Raw genomic sequence first — 17,432 nt, forward strand, 5'->3', positions numbered from 1 at the left:
CACCCTTCTGCCCTCCCTGGTCTGTTGTGCTGCAACTGCTCCTCCTGCCTGCCCCGTGTGGTCTGTTGTGAGGCCCCTTCCCCTGAACTTTCTTGTCTGTGCACAGGTCCTGACCCTCCCTTCTATCCTCCATCGTCCTTTGTGCATGCCCCTGCACCCTCCTTCTTGCCCATCATAGCCATTGTGCTGCCACTGAACCCTCCCACTTGCCATGCATGGTCTTCTGTGCTGCCATGGCCCCTCCCACCTTCCCTGTGTGGTCAGTTAGCTGCCCCTGACCCCCTCCCACCTTCCCTCCATGGTCTGTGTGTATGCCATCACAGTCTCACTGTTGCTCTTCATGTTGTGTCTTGCTTCTAGTGCCCATCCTGCCTAACCTCCATGGCTATCTTGCTGCTCCTGCCCTGCCCCCTTTCCCCCAGCCCTCTGTTTACATGTGCAGACCCCTACTCCCTCCCTCCTGGCTTGTCTGTTCCATTGTAATGCCCCTGATCCGTCCCTCCTGCCCTTTATGGTCTGTTATGCTGCAGCCTTCTCTCCTGTCTGTCCATTATGGTCAGCTAGCTACCATTGCCTCTTGCCCCTCTGTTCTCTGTTGTCCATGTGCCTGGTCCTGTCCCCTCCCTCTTGCTTTCTATGGATTGTTGTGCTGCACTCCCGTCCTGCATGCCCTGTGTGGTGTATTGTGCTGCTGCAAACCCTGATGCCTGCCCTGCAGGGTCAGTTTGGTGCACCTCTCCATGTCTCTCCTGTCCTCTGTTATCCAAGTCCATGTCCCTATCCCATTTCCTTCCATGATCCAATGTACCATACTTGCGAACATTTTGAACTTGGTAAGAGGGAGATTTTAAAAAAAAAACTGGGGTATTGATTTTCCCCTTTGAGTTACATTGAAAAAGAGGATATTGTAGACAGGAGACAGATCAAATAAAGCCCATTTGAGCTTAAAAACATTGGACGTTTCCTGGCTGAATCGGGTCTGTTGGCATGTATGGTTGTACTACCATTGCCTCTTCCTTCTGCCCACAATGGTCTATTACATTGCCACAGCCTTGAAGGAGGGTAGATTTTGTATCACAGGGGGCCCCTGGCCCGTTCTGTCCACACCTGAAGTATGAGACCCTTGTCCTTGCCTTGCCAGCCGCATTTGTAGGCCGTATTAAATTGACCAGCGGGTCCTGTGTTCCTATATAATTATCCTGAGACATCCTTACCACTCAGCCAGCATAAAACCCCTGTGTAGGCCCTTCTGTTCAATATGTAGGCCTCTTTGTTAAATTGACCATAGCTCTGCAATTTTAGTGTATAGCAGTCTGAAGGCAGGTCTGCGAGGCCTTCTGCTCCAAACTAGTAGCCCCCACCCTACCCGAGTGCTCCGTGCTCGGTATCAAAGTTCAACATCCCCCTGAAGCTGTCGACATACAGTAGGCTGCATCCTGGACTGGTACTTGCTTCCTGGGCAGGTTTCCCGCTTTTAAGGAAGTGGCAACCGCAGAGCGTCAAGTTAGGAGAACTGAGGAGATTTTATACATGAATATATTGAATTCCTGTACAATACCCATTATTTTCTGCTTGCTCTATGGAACTTACGATAAGCGATTGGCCTGAGAGACTGACCTTTTCACCCAGTCCATTGTCAGCATTAAGTGGGTAAATGACGAAATGTCTGGTAAAATCTGCAGACGAAGCTTTTGGGTAGCATACGTAGGTAGATGTAGCGTGCAAAGGAGCCCACAAAATGATATAAAAAGGGAGCACCCACAGATATCGACGGACAACCTCGCCGTCTGTATGTAGGTTAACAGGCTGTGCAGGTTTTCCCCAAGAACTGGGAGCTCTTGTCTTCCTTTGCTTAAAATGTCTTGCTCTGCTTTGCTTGAAGTATCTTATTCTATTTTACCTATATGAAATGTCATGTTATGTTTAACCATTGTTCTCTTTACTTTTGCATTTAAAAGATGTTGTATTGTAATTGCAGGAATGCTTGCTCTAAGAGTAAATGTGAGTGTCCCTAGGTAACATTTTCCTTGGTGTAACTTGTTTCTCATGATGCATTTATAGATGTGTTTTCTCTCTCTCTCTGTCAGTCCATTAATTGAGATACAGAGAATATCATGACAGCTGTATGATTATCTGGATTCTGTATTTTGTACTTTATGTCTCTATTCTGCGGTTTCTTTGAAGTTGCATCTTCTCATTAAACTGCCATCGTATTCTGCCTCCAATTCCATGTCTCATATGTCTGTTTTCTTCATTTTTGGAGCAAGCGTTCCTAGGCACCCCGGCTCAAATTAAGGTGCCCCTTTTGTCCCTGACTCACTCTCCTGCTCAGTTCTGTGGTGGCTCCCGGGGCTCTGGGGACCGCCCCTAGCTTCCTTGACCCGTAATAGATCTTCCCTCCAACAGCCTCTCTTGCAAGTCCTGTATTGTTGGTTTGTTGCCCCTGCCCCCCTTTCCACTGCCCTCCATAGTCTGTTGTGCTTCCACGGCCCTTCCTGCCTGCTCAGTGTGGTTAAATTGTTGCCTTTGCACCCTCCTACCTGCCTTCAATTTTCAGAGTCCGTGCCCCTGGCCTCTGCCTCTCAACAGTATCCTAATGAACAACTAGATTGCTAACATTCTATATTTATTACAAAAGTGTGAAACGCCTGACATCATCTTGATGTAATCAAAACTGTAATACCTAGAGCATTCCTTTAGAAATTACATATATGAGAGGGTCTTATTGGCATCAAAATTATGGTTAGTGCTCTAAAAGACTAAAATAAGGACATATTTTCTGAGTTTTCAAATAGCGACAAAGCACTTTTAAATTATTTGTTATCTTTATGTTTTTTTATCTAGTTGACAACTTGATTAAATGTTGCACTTAGGGGAGAGGATGTGGTGTTACTTCCAGAACTGCAGAATTTGCAACTGGGGAACCAGGTTGAAGTTTCTGCTTCAGCTCGACATTCTGTGATTCTGGTCAAATCACTTAGTCTCCCCATGTCTACAACCAAAATGAATTTGTTCTTGTGTGATGTAACCAATGCTCATGTAAAGCACTCCAATACCTGACAAGTCTGCACTATATAACACTGCAAAAACACAAAATAATAAGTGTTTTGCACACTTCTGTCATTGGGCTATATTTGGGCTATATCTGGGTGATTTTGGGCTACATTTGGGCTCTTTTGTCTCCGGTGGCCATCTTGGGAGATTTATTTGTTATGAAGTTTCCTAATTTCCTCATGTACTGCAGCCTCCTCAGTCGGAAATGCTTTCAGTTTTTTACTTTGATTCCATCATGAAGGTATTCAGATATGTCACACATTTGCCATGAATTCTGAATGTTAGCACTCTAGTTGCTCATTAGATCACTGTAGTAAAACTACTGTTCACCATGGAAGTCTGCTCCTGGTATTAAAAGTGCATGTTTCAGTCTGCATGTCAGAATTTTTTAATGAAATAGAAGAGGATTTGAGAAGTCACTCAAAATGTGCCCTAATTTTCTTTCTTCAGCATTAATCATAATTTCTATGGCATAATGAACCCCCTCATTGTGTTCCTTTTTAAATTAAATGTTTTAAGTGTTACCAGTTTATTCCAATCAAGATGGCTTCAGGTGTGCCATACTTTTGTCATAATGAAGACAGTAAGTGCTCTAGTTGTTTTTAAGAACATTCTTGGACATTCTGTCATTGGGCTATACTTGGGCTACATCTGGGTGATATTTGGGCTACATTTGGGCTCTTTTGTCTCTGGTGGCCATCTTGGGAGACTTATTTGTTATGAAGTTTCCTAATTTCCTCATTTACTGCAGTCTCCTCAGTAGGAAATACTTTCAGTTTTTTACTTTGATTCCATCAAGAAGGCATTCAAATGTGTCACACATTTGCCATAAAATCAGAATGTTAGCACTCTTTTTGCTCATTAGATCACTGTAGTAAAGCTACTGCTCACCAGGGAAAACTGCTGCTGGTATTGAAAGTGCATGTTTCAGTCTGCATGTCAGGATTTGAGAAGTCACTCAAAATGTGCCCTAATTTTTCTTTCTGCAGCACTAATCATACTTTTTATGGAAAAATGAACCCCCTCATTTTGTTCCTTTTTAAATTAAATCTTTTAAGAGTTACCACTTTAATCCAAGCAAGATGGCTTCAGGTGTGCCATACATTTATCATAAGTAGGACGGTTAGCGCTCTAGTAGTTCTTTGGAACACTCTGGAAAGCTGCAGTAGAACACAAAGGAATCAACTGACAGTCTCTGCCCTTGTTGGATGTACATGTTTTACTGAGAATGTCAGACTTCATTCTCACATGACTGAGAAAGATAATGTGAATTTACAGAAAATAAGCTCTCAGTTTAGCTTATAGATCACCTTCCAAACCTCTGTGGTAAAAGCATGAGAAAATATTTTTCTCTCAATCATGATATCCCAGCAGAAGGCTTTTTCACATGGTGAAATCACCTTAGAACATACCACAATTCCTAAAATGAGTATGGTACCATCAACAAATGATTTATAATGTAACTAAAGTCTTAAAATCTTCTATTAACTGCAATGCTTTTTAATGAGGTGCTATCATGTATATTGGCCCCAAGATGGCTGCCAACACTTCTTGGATGAAGTGCTGACAGCCAATCAGATCTCAGGATGAGATGTGTGGTTAGGCTCCGCCCACATATATATATTGATTTAAATGCTATTTTCTCAGGAACTACTGAACAGATTTACACCAGACCTACAAAAGGCACTTCCTTGACCTGAGGACTACCTCTCTGCCAAATTTCAAGTAACTCTGTTCAGCCGTTCGGGCTGTAGCTGTGTCTAAAGGTCCTATGGAAAAATGCATGGGAAAAACGCGTTTTGGGACCCCCCTTTTTTCTCAGCCCCCGCTTGACGAATCCCCCCGAGACTTTTAGGGTAGGAGCGGAGCGTAGCGCCCCACCTATTTTGAAAATTTCGCGAGGATTCATCGACCGGCGCCAAAGTTATTCCAAATAGAATGTTGCGGATTTCCTATGGAAACAGGGTCCTAACTATAACTATCTACTGGCGACCGCCAGTAGATAATATATTTATATATATATATATATATATATATATATATACACACACACACACATATACGGTGTTTGGAATTTGAGAGAGGCACACCTGCTGAAACGTGTCATGCCATTGTTGAAATAAATCGATTTTCCTGAGACCCCGCTGTGTCCCCTTGTCTGCTTCACAGAGGAAGAGATCTTGTGGCAAATTTGTGTGTAGCCATTGACGCGCAGGGGACCCGTCCCGAAAGAGTTCGAAGGTAACATTGGCAAAGGCAAGTGATGTCGTTCCAAGGTATAGGAAACCTCGGGAGTGCCGCATTCAAACAGGAGCAAGGTACTGCTAGCAAAACAGTCCGTGATTTCACTGAGAGACGCGGTCACTGTATAGGCATCTCCGGGTATGTTCCAAACTCGGTATTGTGGCAGGATGTAGGGGGCCAGGAAACAGAATTATTGTTATAAATACAGGCCGGGGCAATGAAAAGAACTGCATATGACCAGGTATAGGAATAATTAGCCCATACTCACCATGAGGACATGAATCAACGGGGCTAAAAAGAGACATTGTCCCTGTTTTCAAGGAAGATGCATGATGGGAATTGCAGTCCGGGATGAGGTGCTGTAAATGCTCTTTATACATATACAATAAATATGCCTGGTGGTGGTGGACCCTGCTGGGGGCCCAATATATATATATTTTTAATGCAAACAAATCTGCTGTGATTTTGCAAAGGATCCGTGAATCAAATGCAAAATGCTTTAAAAAGTAAGCGCAGCCTCCAGCACTTGTTAGTTTGGCCCCCGGGCAGGGGGTAATTTATCAAAATAATATGGGGAAGGGTTGCACGTAGCCCCCCATCCCCAGGCTGCTTTTGGCCCCGGGACCCCTCCCCCCGGGGCCCGGCCTCAATAACAAAAGGGAGGGTAGGCTATGCGTCTCTGGGAGTTGGAATCATCACAAAAAACACAAATGTTTTCACAGTGCTTTGTTTTTATTAAGCTCAAACTTAGCAACACCAGGAGACAACTGCCACCATGGCTTTAAAACAAACATTGTACCAAAGAACATGGAATCCTACATAATCTGACATCACATAGTGCACTGCATGAGGCAGGAATCATGTACATCATTGCATAAAACTCAGATCATCACAGCGGCCCACCTCCCGGAACCATTAATGGCCCTTGAGACCGCATCCCCAGGACATAGCAGTTTCCTTGCCAGCACTGGTGCAGGCAGGGAAACCTGTGATTGTTTTCACTTGGAGGAAGCAATTTCAAAGAATTACTGCCACCTGACAGATCTTATAGGGTATTATGAGTGCACATTACAGTTCAAGAGGAAGATCGTATTTGGCAAAATCTTTAATATGAGGAAAGGACTCAATACTTTGGGTTGGTATCATCAAGGTTTATTTGGTATCACCTTGAGGCCAGGAAAGTTTCCAAGTAAGGGAGAATGATTTAAACATTAACAATGAATGGATTGATACATTTCCCAAAGTTTTTTAAGGGAAATTGAGAAGAATTAAGGGGTTTCAACGCAAACTAAAAGTTCAGGAGTGTTCTGTACCAATTAAACAGAAACTGACAAAGGTGCCATTTAGAATTAGAGTAGATTTGGCAAACATTCCCATAAAAATGTGCTTTGAAGTATTGATTAAACCCATAGAATCTTTGCAATGGTTTTCTTCCTTAGTCATTGGCAAGAAAAAAACTGTGGATTTAACAGTCTGCATTGATCTATGAGTTTGAACAGAGAAATTTGGGTGGATTCTCCTCCATTGCCATGGATTGATAATGTTTTGCAGGAGAAAGTGTCAGACTCTCATAAATAATGAGATGGGAACTCCTCAGGATCCGGGTGATGCACAAAGATGTCCACCTCTTGACATCCCCAACTCTGATTAGAAAACCACAGAGGATTAGGGGGATCAAGCGAGGGAAGGGAATTTGGAAAGGACCAGCTGGGAATAGGAAACCTGTAAAACAAGAAAGGTAAGAAAAAGGATACTGGTAATCTCATATGATCTCGCTAAGAACAGAGCTATACCTCAATGAATGTCTTTTCACACCTTGCCTTTAACTCAAAAATAGAGCTGACATGCCTCCTGGCGAAAATACATAGGAAGACAAAACACAAAATTAAGCATTGTCTCTTCCCTCTTTCAGACAGTGATATACTGTTACAACATATAACGAACATTCATACCGAAATCAGAAATAAAGGGATGCCCGAAAGTGAGTTAGTTGCAAAACCAGGTAGGCAGATACTAATTTTCTATTCAAAAGTATTGCATGCAAATGGTTCTGAGTTTTCAAGGAACAAAGAAAATAGATCCCGAAATGTCTCTCATTCCAAAGCAGTAGATGGCATTCAAAACTTATAATGCAGGTGTCATCAAAGGGGTTATCAGAGAAATAACTGTTAAGTTTCAGATCATTCCATAGGCTGCAGGAATCCCATTCATGAAGCAAACTGATATCGTTAGTTGTTGAGTATACTTCCTACCTGGAAGTTGGAGCACCCACCCAGGCAGAGAGGAATCAAAAGAGGGAGTTGGCAATAGGCTTTCTTACCGCTGCCCTGAAAGGACCCCAGGAATCACCGTGCTCACCAGAAGCACAGCTGGACCGGCTTAACACTGAAGAATAATGCTGCAGGAAAGGAGATCAGACAGCGAGTCTACTGTGGCAGAATAACAGGAGAAACCAAGTTCTGCAGGGAGCAGCCACCCTCTGCCACCTATGATCCTCAGCAACCACATGGAGAGCAGCTGCGAAAAACCGCTGCTGAAGGCACTTACAGATACCAACAATGAGCGACGTCCTCCGCTCCGATACTCCAAGGAAACTTACTCACTCAGCCAAACGAACCCAAGGGAAGGTGGACAAAAGAATTACGCACGCGAGCCGGTGTGTGGAAGACATATTTATGCCCCCAATCCTCCTCTTCCTCCCACCAGGCCTTCTGGGAGTTGTAGTTTGTAGGCAGCCCGGCGATGGGGAGAGTCAAGGAGGCGCTACCGGGCCCAGATCCACACAGAAAGTATTTTTAGTTAAATTGATTTGGCATTGGCCTATGACCAGGTGGAGTGTGAACAATGTTGCTTTTATTTCTCCAGTAGGTACGTTTCAGTTCAAAAGGATGCCATTTAGTTTGGCGTCCGCCGTTTCAGTGTTCCAACAAATCATTATCAGGGAAAGTGCAGGGGATCAGAGGAGTGGTTGCAATCCAAGTTGATATTCTTGTAGTGGCCAGGAACATTCAGGATCATGAAGAAACAATACAGACAATATTAGAAAGACTGGAACAGGCAGGAATTGTTGCCAATATGAAGAAGCGTGAGGCTGCATGCCCACCTCCCCCAATAATATAATTGTGGACACCAGAATGAAAACTTTTCTGGGCCCTGTGGGATGGTGTCCCTGAAGCCAAAAGTGAACCAGGGAAATGGCCTGTGGGATGGCTACCTTTGGTGGGTTGGCCACAGGGACTGTCCGCAGGCCAGGCAAGGCATTGTGGCCAACACCCCGATGTGCACCAACGAAGGCTGTGTGTGGCGTGGATTTGGCTGCATGAGGGACGTGCAGCCAGGTCCTGCAGTCAACCCACCGCCACTCCCAGCCAAAGGATTATTGTATGGTAATAAATATTGCTTTATGGTAAAAGAAAACTTAGAAATTGACTGAAAAGACGAAAGGTTACAGGGACATTATAGCTAGGAAATAACATGAAATAACTGCTGAAATTTGTTGAAAAAAACAAAGGTTACAGGGATGATATAATTAGGAAATAGAATTTAAAAAAACTTAGAAATTCACTAAAAACCAAAGGTTAAAGGGACATTATAGTTAGGTTCAGATTTTGCACACACAAAATCATTTAAATTTAGCACGTATGGTTAGAGTTATCTCAAATAACTATAACTCGTGCCCTAAGGTGATTATAATTTTCACCCTCACCATGCTCAGCTAATTACCCCACATATTACATCACTTATGACATTTTCTATGATATCATTGATGCAATGGTGTGCAGTCCAGTTGTGTTTAGTAGAGTAATGTACAGTGGATTAGCATAAAGTGTAAAGTACAAGAAATGTAGCATTAAAGTGCAAAGATGCAAATGTTCTTTCGTCAAAATATATACTATAGTATGCAAATGTTGTGGGGGTCTCGAAAGGTGGTTAAATTCAATACATGTTGCTTAGTTTATATCAATATGTGTATAGAGAAATCTATCATTCGGATGTGGTGAAATCTTGGCCGTATTAGATAATAGGGTGCGCATATGCCTATTTTGTCTAGTGCAGGTAAGTAGTGTAACTGTTTTATAACTTAGAATTTATTTAAAGGTTGTGAGATCAGTTTTGCGAAATATGGGTGTATTTTGCTGTACTACCATGGTACATAGTGATGCCAAATCATTAACTGATTAGCTAATGACTGCCTTCACAAAAGTTGAAGTCAGGCATGTTGTTTTTAGGCACACTTTTCCCGTGTTCTGTGTTACGCATTTGGATATTGGTAAGTAATTGGTTTGGTATGTTTGCTTAGCTATTAACACTTTACTAAACTGGAAATACGTTTTGCAAAATATTTCTACATTTCTTTGTTTTTTGGTATAAATATTGATTGTGCAGTGCTATTATTTTCTAAGGTTTCCATTGACATTTCAAAATTTCTCTATATTTTTGTAGCACTGTTCAGGCAACAGCATTTTATTTTAAGTAGCACAGTAATATTTAGTAATTAATGCGCAACTCTGTACTCTTTTCCAGCATATCTGAATATGTGAAATTTGGAAAATACACTTTAGCACACTATTTAAAAAAAATAGAGTGCATTATAGAGTTTTCCTAACTTTTACAATTTTTTTTTTAAATAATTTCTTTTAGGTACAGCGGTAGTGCCTCAGTACTCTGTAATTAAAAGTAAATATATATATATAAACATACATATTTTCCCTACCTATTACCACTGTAATAAAGTGGTAACATGTATTGGAAAAATACCAATCCTGATACATGCCTACAATACAAGGTGTAATGCAGAACCACAGGGAAACTCAAAGTGGAAACAATATGGCTGCCTTTACCTTCTGTAAAGGCAGTCTTTAGCCAATCAGCTAATGCATTGCATTGCTATGTACCTCAGGAGTACCACAGTACTACCGTGGCCAAAGATATAGCTAAAGGAATTGCTGACAACATATCAACTACTTACCCTACTTACTTGCTGTACCTCAAAGAATCATCTGCGCACCAAAATATATAATCCTTCCAAATGTTATCAAAATCTGACCGATGTTTTTCGCACTTCATGAAAAACAAAGGTCAATGAAAAAATGCATTGAATTTGAAGCCCTTTTTGGATCCCCCATTTTTCTTTAGACCCCTTCAAGAAACCTTGTGAAACTTTCAGGAATCCGACAATTAAATAGGGACAGCAGGTCTGCAAAGTTTTACAAATGTTTGTCAAAAGGGTGCAAAGTTATTAAGGGAAAAAAATCTGAAGATTACATATCTCTGGTCACCCTAACTATAACTCCACTCCATATCAAGGTACATATATTTGGAGTTAGGTATAGATAACCTGTACTTACTTACCTTTTGATATTTTGTATTCAATATTTTGTCCTTGATAGTACCTCCCTTAATGATCTGGCTTTGATGTTCAAGGTGCACACTTTTGAAGCACCGTCAGTAATTTGGGGTGCTCAATAGTAATGCTGTAATACAGGTTCCTCCCTGTAATCTGACCCAGGATGCACACATTACTACAGTGTGCACTCAGTTGAACGAGCTGTGGAGAAGGTGGTGTGTTAAGGTTCAGATAACTGATACATTTGCACTATGAGTCCAATTCAGCATTATTGCGAGTCTCTGGTTTCTCTTTAGCGACCCCTTTTCTGTAGTTGAGCCTTTGATCACATTTCCCTGCTATAATCTTATGTTATGTTATGTTATGTTATGTGTATTTGTATAGCACACATCTCACCTGGGAGGTTACCCTGGTGCTGATACATAGCATATCTTGTATAAGGTACCAATATATTTATAAATGTGGAGTTAAACAGTTTGCAAATTTAGAGCGAGCAGGCTGCCTGTTTTCCAGATAAGGGATCACCTACTAGGAACCGGGACTGTGACAGTGAGGAGCTCGATTTCAACAATTAAGATTACCATAAGCAATTTGAATTCTAATGACAGCCGCAGGCTTAGAACTGAAAATTGTATACAAATGCTGATAGAAATGAATGGCTGTGAAATCAGTGGGCTATGAATCGGAAAACTATCTCTTAGGCAAAGAAACTGCAGCCTGTCATACAATTATCTAGTGAATCGCTATGTATAGGACGAAATATTTTCTAAACGTTGCCTAGCTTTTCTTGGGATATAGAGAGACCATTTCCAAGTGACTTTGCTGTGCTGTACTATCTGACCTGCAAAGTAAAATAAAGTATTGCAGACAAAACAAATACTAGGGTAAATGACAAGTCAGTAATTGTGTGACCCTATCTTTGTTTCTCCATAATACAAAAAAATAAAAATGTAAACAAAATAGTTTCAGCAAAAAAAACAGGAGTGCAGTATTTACAGACTTTTGTTTATATATGGATAAGTCTTTATGGTTTTGAGTAATTTTTTTTTAATTACTTTCAAATACAATAAACTCTATGGGCCCGAATGTTAATTTTGAAATGGGAATCAGCTGTGGCCTAGTGCTTCTACTACCGACCTTGGAACTCGGAAACTGGGCTAGAATCCTGACTTCTTCTCAAAATTATGTGATTCTGGGTAAATCCCTTAAAGTCCCCATGACTAAAACAAGCATTTGCAATGTAATAGGTCTCACATTGTCGAAAATTTGACCTTTGGTATTGTACATTACAATGCCTTTTATTATTGCAGGTGTTGTAAACACATAAATAAAAGGCATTGTCATTTACAATGCCAATAGCTCAAAATCTCGCAATTGCAAGATCTACTGCATTGCAAATGCTTGTTTTCATTAGCTGCACATCTAAGAGTGCACGTATAATAACCAACCGGCATACTTCATTCACACAGTCCGAATCTCACTGTAAAATTCACATTTGTTGCAAAAACTGTAGCCCAGGGATACGCCAAGCCACCAAAAGCTGCTCTGTGACCCAGAAAAAAAATGACACGCTGTTGATGTAAGAGCATGCGCTGTAGAAATGTTAAAACTGTGAGACGTCAAAAGCATTGCTGTTCTTAAATGCATGGTTGCACAATAGTACAACATTCTTTACCCCTGCTCAGGATTTATACTATTTTACTTGCCACAAAACATAACAATTTACTTTATGCACTTTCCCTGATAAAACAAAATGCTAGGAAAATTATTGGGATAAAGGGCACGGCCGCTTTATGGAATGTTATAGCCTGCAGAGATATGGAAAAGGGCATATAGTTGTGAACTGATGTATACACAGACTACCAATATTGTGTTTGCTGAGGGTAATGCCCACAATAGTCTTCTCAGGCGTGTGCTGTATAAACCACACCGGCTTGCGAAAGATCCAAAATCAAAGCTCAGTTTCCACTGTACACAGCAGTCTACAAACACTGTAGTGCTTGCTATTTTAAACATGGCAAGAGCAACAGTGGATGCAGCCAGTATGCAGAACATATTGAGGAAACTCGTCTTTCTCAATGAGGATTTACCCAAAAACTGAGGAGCATATTAACAACGCTTTGCGATAACTATCGCAAAGCGCGCTTAGCGCTCATTTTTTTAACACCGGCTATCACAGGTTTTTATCGCGGAGATATCGCGTTATTAGCAACGCATATCTCCAAGGCGATAAAAATTCCTGCGATAGCGGGGAAATCGCCGTTTTGCAGGGAACATCGCTGGTTTTCCAGCGATGTTCCCTGCAAAACGGCGATAACTTTGCTGATACGACCCTGTGGTCGTATCAGCATAATCCACCCCCTATGTTAGGGATAGTTAAGTCAGGATTTTAGCAGACGTTAGATTTTGGTGAAAAACGCCCTTTTCGCCAAAATCTAACGTCAGCTGAAATCCTGTGGGCTGCCTTTTAAATATCGCGATGTGAACATCAGCGATATTTTACAAGGTAATCCATTGGGGTATGCCCAGTGACGCCCACTTTGCATCTCATTAGTGATGCAAAGGGAGGCGTCGGGAAAAAGGGTGCGATTATACATGTTAGCACCCTCTTGTAAATAGGGCAATAGTTTTATCTCTGCTTTTTTGGATTTTTAAGCCAAACAAGCATAGATAAAGCCCTTGTTAATATGCCCCTGAGATTTTATGTGGCTGGACAAGATAGAGGAGCTGAGGGCAAACTTTAAAGAAAGAGCAGCACATGAGAGGATGTGATGGAAGTGAAGCTCTGAGAGTGTCACAAGAGGCGAGAGAGCTGGCATTCTAGTCTTTGATATTTACAGCTGCTTTGCGTGGGCTTTAGGGCTGGTCAAACAGAGTAGCTTTGGCGAGGGGCAAAAAATAATTCAACCCAGGAAAAAGTGACGTCTGTAAAGTGAAAATTTTATAAAAACCTGACTGGCGTAAACATGTCAGGCAGTGGAGTAATCACAGACAGCCTTTTGAAGGTTCCGGCGTTGGAGTTTAAGTAATGCGCCTGCCACCTTTATAAAACTGAAAGCGTGACATGGCGTAGTGGAAACAAAGGGGCAGATTTACAAGGCCCTTGTGCCACTTTTGTGTCATTTTTAACATGGGAAAAATGACGCAAAAGTGGCGCAAGGGGCTTGTAAAAAAGCCCCAAAGTGTTAAGGGTGCAGGTAGCTGAGTGTAAGTAAAGCGCCTGCGCCTTTATAAAACTGAAAGCACGGCATGGCACGGTGAAAATAAATGTTTACTATGATTGTGGTGGGGTGTAAGTAAAGTGAACGGGCGAGGGACGTCTGATCAGCTAGCCCCGTGATATCTGATAGAAGTGGGGACTTCAAAAGCACCAGGGAACTGCAAAAGGTTGTGGTGGTACCAACAGAGATACAGCGCAAAAGGGTAAAGGAGGATCGTGCCTCACCAGGCGGTCCTGCCACAACATGCCCACAGGCAGCAGCTCTTATTATAGATAGCGGTGCTCAGACTGAATTTTAGGCACTGACATTAGACCCCAGGGGAAATTACCGTTGTGTGTGTTGGGTCAATGACATTACCGTCATAACACCATAGAGGGCATGGTGTAGCATACAGAGCTGCTGACTTTGGGACTCGGAACAGGGTTCCAGTCCTGGCGTCGGCTCTCCTTTGCCTACAAATCCTTTTTTTAATGAGAACCAATACAATTAAACAGTGGCGTGCTGCAAAATGAGTGTTGTGTTTGTGTGCCAATGACATTACTGTGGTTACTCGTAGAGGTTGTGGTGTAATGTACAGAACTGCTGATTTGTGACTCGTGAACGGGGTTTGAGTCTCGATGTTGGCTCTCCTGCACCTACAAAAAAATGTTAATCAGAACCAATAAAATTATATAAACAATGGCGTGCTTACAATAGAATGCAAATTGGAATGAAAAAATGAATAAACAATGGTGAATCAAAACAGAATCATAATTACAAATACCAAAGATAAGAACAAACGGCCATGTCTAAGAACGAGTAAGAAATAAAAGAAGTAGTCCCCAAAGGAGCATTTACAAACCTACAGCATAAAGAAACTGTGCGCTTTAAAGAAAAATGATAGTGATCTATCGGAGAGCCACCCAATGAGAAGCCAGCAAAGAAGAGAGAACTAATGGTAAGCAGCAGGTGGGATTACACACATTACAGTGATTACAGCAGGTCTTGCAAACAGCGCATGTGCACTGATGCTCGACCTAAAAAGGGTAACTAGTCTGACTCTTTCGTAAGGCTCTCTAATCACCTGGGCCCAAGTTCCCCTTATGCATGACTGCAAATAAAGAAAATGTCTGTTAAGAGAAACCCTAGAGGACAAGGACTTTTCTAACAAACCCTCACCAACCTAGCAGATTTGCTTTTAGTTATCGGTGTGCAAAACTGAAAAGTCTCACCAACAACTAAGCACACTTTTAACATAAAACTTTGTGAGCTTTAGAAACTGAAAACTTTGCAGGGATTCAGTAGACCTTTGTGAGAGAGAGAAATTATTTTCATTCCTATGAGGGACAGAGGTGGTTCGCTGTTAGAGACCAATCGCCCGGCATGTCAACTGCACAGCCTCCTAGCATTTTCCCCTGCCACATTGACACTTTCCCATACCGACGTCCCCAGGGGCAAGAGTGTCCTAAAGTTCTGCACAGTCCGAGAGCTACTGCCGTGTGGATCAGCCGTTTGAACCCTGTGAAGATCAGATTGGGGCTGGGTTATGTGAAACATAGTTATCCTCAAATGTTCACTAGAGAAAGAAATAGCCACAGATGAGCAAGGTGTTTGCACCATGATAAACAGGCTGAAAATCCTTTTTTAAGTACATTTTAGAGGCATTAGAGAGGTTCAAAACTACACAGTCCTTGATAGAGCAACACTGTCTGCTAGACCTCACTTCTTTCTTTAGCAAACAACTGTCTGTTACATAATGTGTCCCTGACTCCTCAGCCTCTGCAATACTCTTCCTCATTATGGATGTATGCAGCATTCCTAGCTTAATTATCAATAGGATGGGCATCTGGTGCATTCATACTGGTAGGCCATTGTTTCACAATGTGTTTTTCTCAGGAAATTAACCTACTCTAGTTTAACTGAAATTAGGGGCCCCAACATTTATTTTATAGTTTTGTGGCCTTTGTTCCCAAAATCAATGCACTTAGAATAAAGTAATGAGATGTGCAGCGCTACCTATTTATCCCTTCCTCTGAAACATTTATTTGACGTGCCACAGATTACTGTGTGTGCTTTCTTTGGAGAACCATTCAAATATACGGTGTAAAGCAGTATTCAGACACTTTTCTTTCCAGATTCAGGAAATACATTCCTGACTCAATTTCGGTTTGAAAATATTGACTTCTTTATTGGAATGTAATGTGTCTTTATTATCAATTCCTGACATTAAGCATCCATCTTCAGGAGTATCACCATCAGGTGTTTCATTATGGCTACATCTGCCATTGAGCGGTCTAAAAGGTTACTGAAACCTTTTTGAAGCCATTCAATTCCATCCAAGCATTGAACTCTCTGATAATGTGCAAAAGATTACTACATTGAGTACTTGCCACATGGACTATGTAATCTGCAGATTTTAGGTTCCAATCAGAATACTATAGCTCAGGAGGTTGTGTGTATGTGTGCGTGCACACTCAAGCTTATTATTATTTATAGTTAATTGTTTTGTATAGTATTTGATACAGAGTGAGTATGACTCCAAGGAGCAGTGGAGCACTTTAGAGAGACTATTTTAGTGTCAGCAGGAGCATCTCAAACTTAAGGTACTGAACCCAGAACAGTATTTTTTGACGTTTCGTTAAACCCATATTGCAAACACCAAAAGTTGATGAGAAGTTGAAAAATACAAAATGTCCTTGAGACATTGCTCAAATTATGAGGTAAGATATAGGAGCCTGTGATCAATCAATATGCTACTTGCACATTGGTGCACTCTCCGCATGTGGTGGGGGTACAGGGGGAGCGCGGAGTGGGGGAAACGTACCTAATGTTGCTTCTGCCACCTCAGAGCTCCTCTCCTTCCTGGTCAATGCAGACACTGGGACAGCAGCAGACTCCGCATCCAACACCCCCCCTACTCTAATGCTGCATGAAAGCAGCATAGGGCTTGGACCAAGTGGGCTGCTTTGATGCTCCGCTCAGGTCAGGGAGTCTGTGCTGTTTTTCCAGCCTGGCTGTGCAGTACAGCCAGGTTGGATGAACCTAACTGGGCATGTCTGTTTGGCAGGCATAAAACGGCCGGCCAAACGGACATGAACAGTTAGTAGTGTACATCACTCCACCCCCCTTCCATTGCCCAGCCCTACCCCACCCATCCCAACACACGCTAGCTCAGCCAGCTGCTGAAAAATAAAGCAAGATTGTTTTATTTTTTGGGCTGCAGACTTTGGCAGTGGGACTATGCTCCTCCTCCATTGCGAAGGAGCCGCTCCTGTGACTTATAGCACTCCGCAAGGAACAAAATACAGGAGTAAAACCCATTAGCCCAGTTGAGACTGGGTAAAGTGTATAACAAAAACAACAATATCTCAACTGGTTATCATTAATAGAGACCGTTACAATGAGTGTATAAATCACTGGAGGAGGGGAAGAAGAGAGGAAGACCAAGATTAGGTTGGAAGGGTTGTTATTTGTAGGTAGTTATAACAGCACTACAAAACAATTGAATTGGAGTAACCATAACAACCAAGTGTGCACTGAACGTGCTAGTGTAAGTGAATGGCGCAGTGACACAAGTGATAGAAAAA

Source organism: Triturus cristatus, chromosome 5_2 (genome assembly GCF_964204655.1).
Source record: "Triturus cristatus chromosome 5_2, aTriCri1.1, whole genome shotgun sequence".
NCBI lineage: Eukaryota > Metazoa > Chordata > Amphibia > Caudata > Salamandridae > Triturus > Triturus cristatus.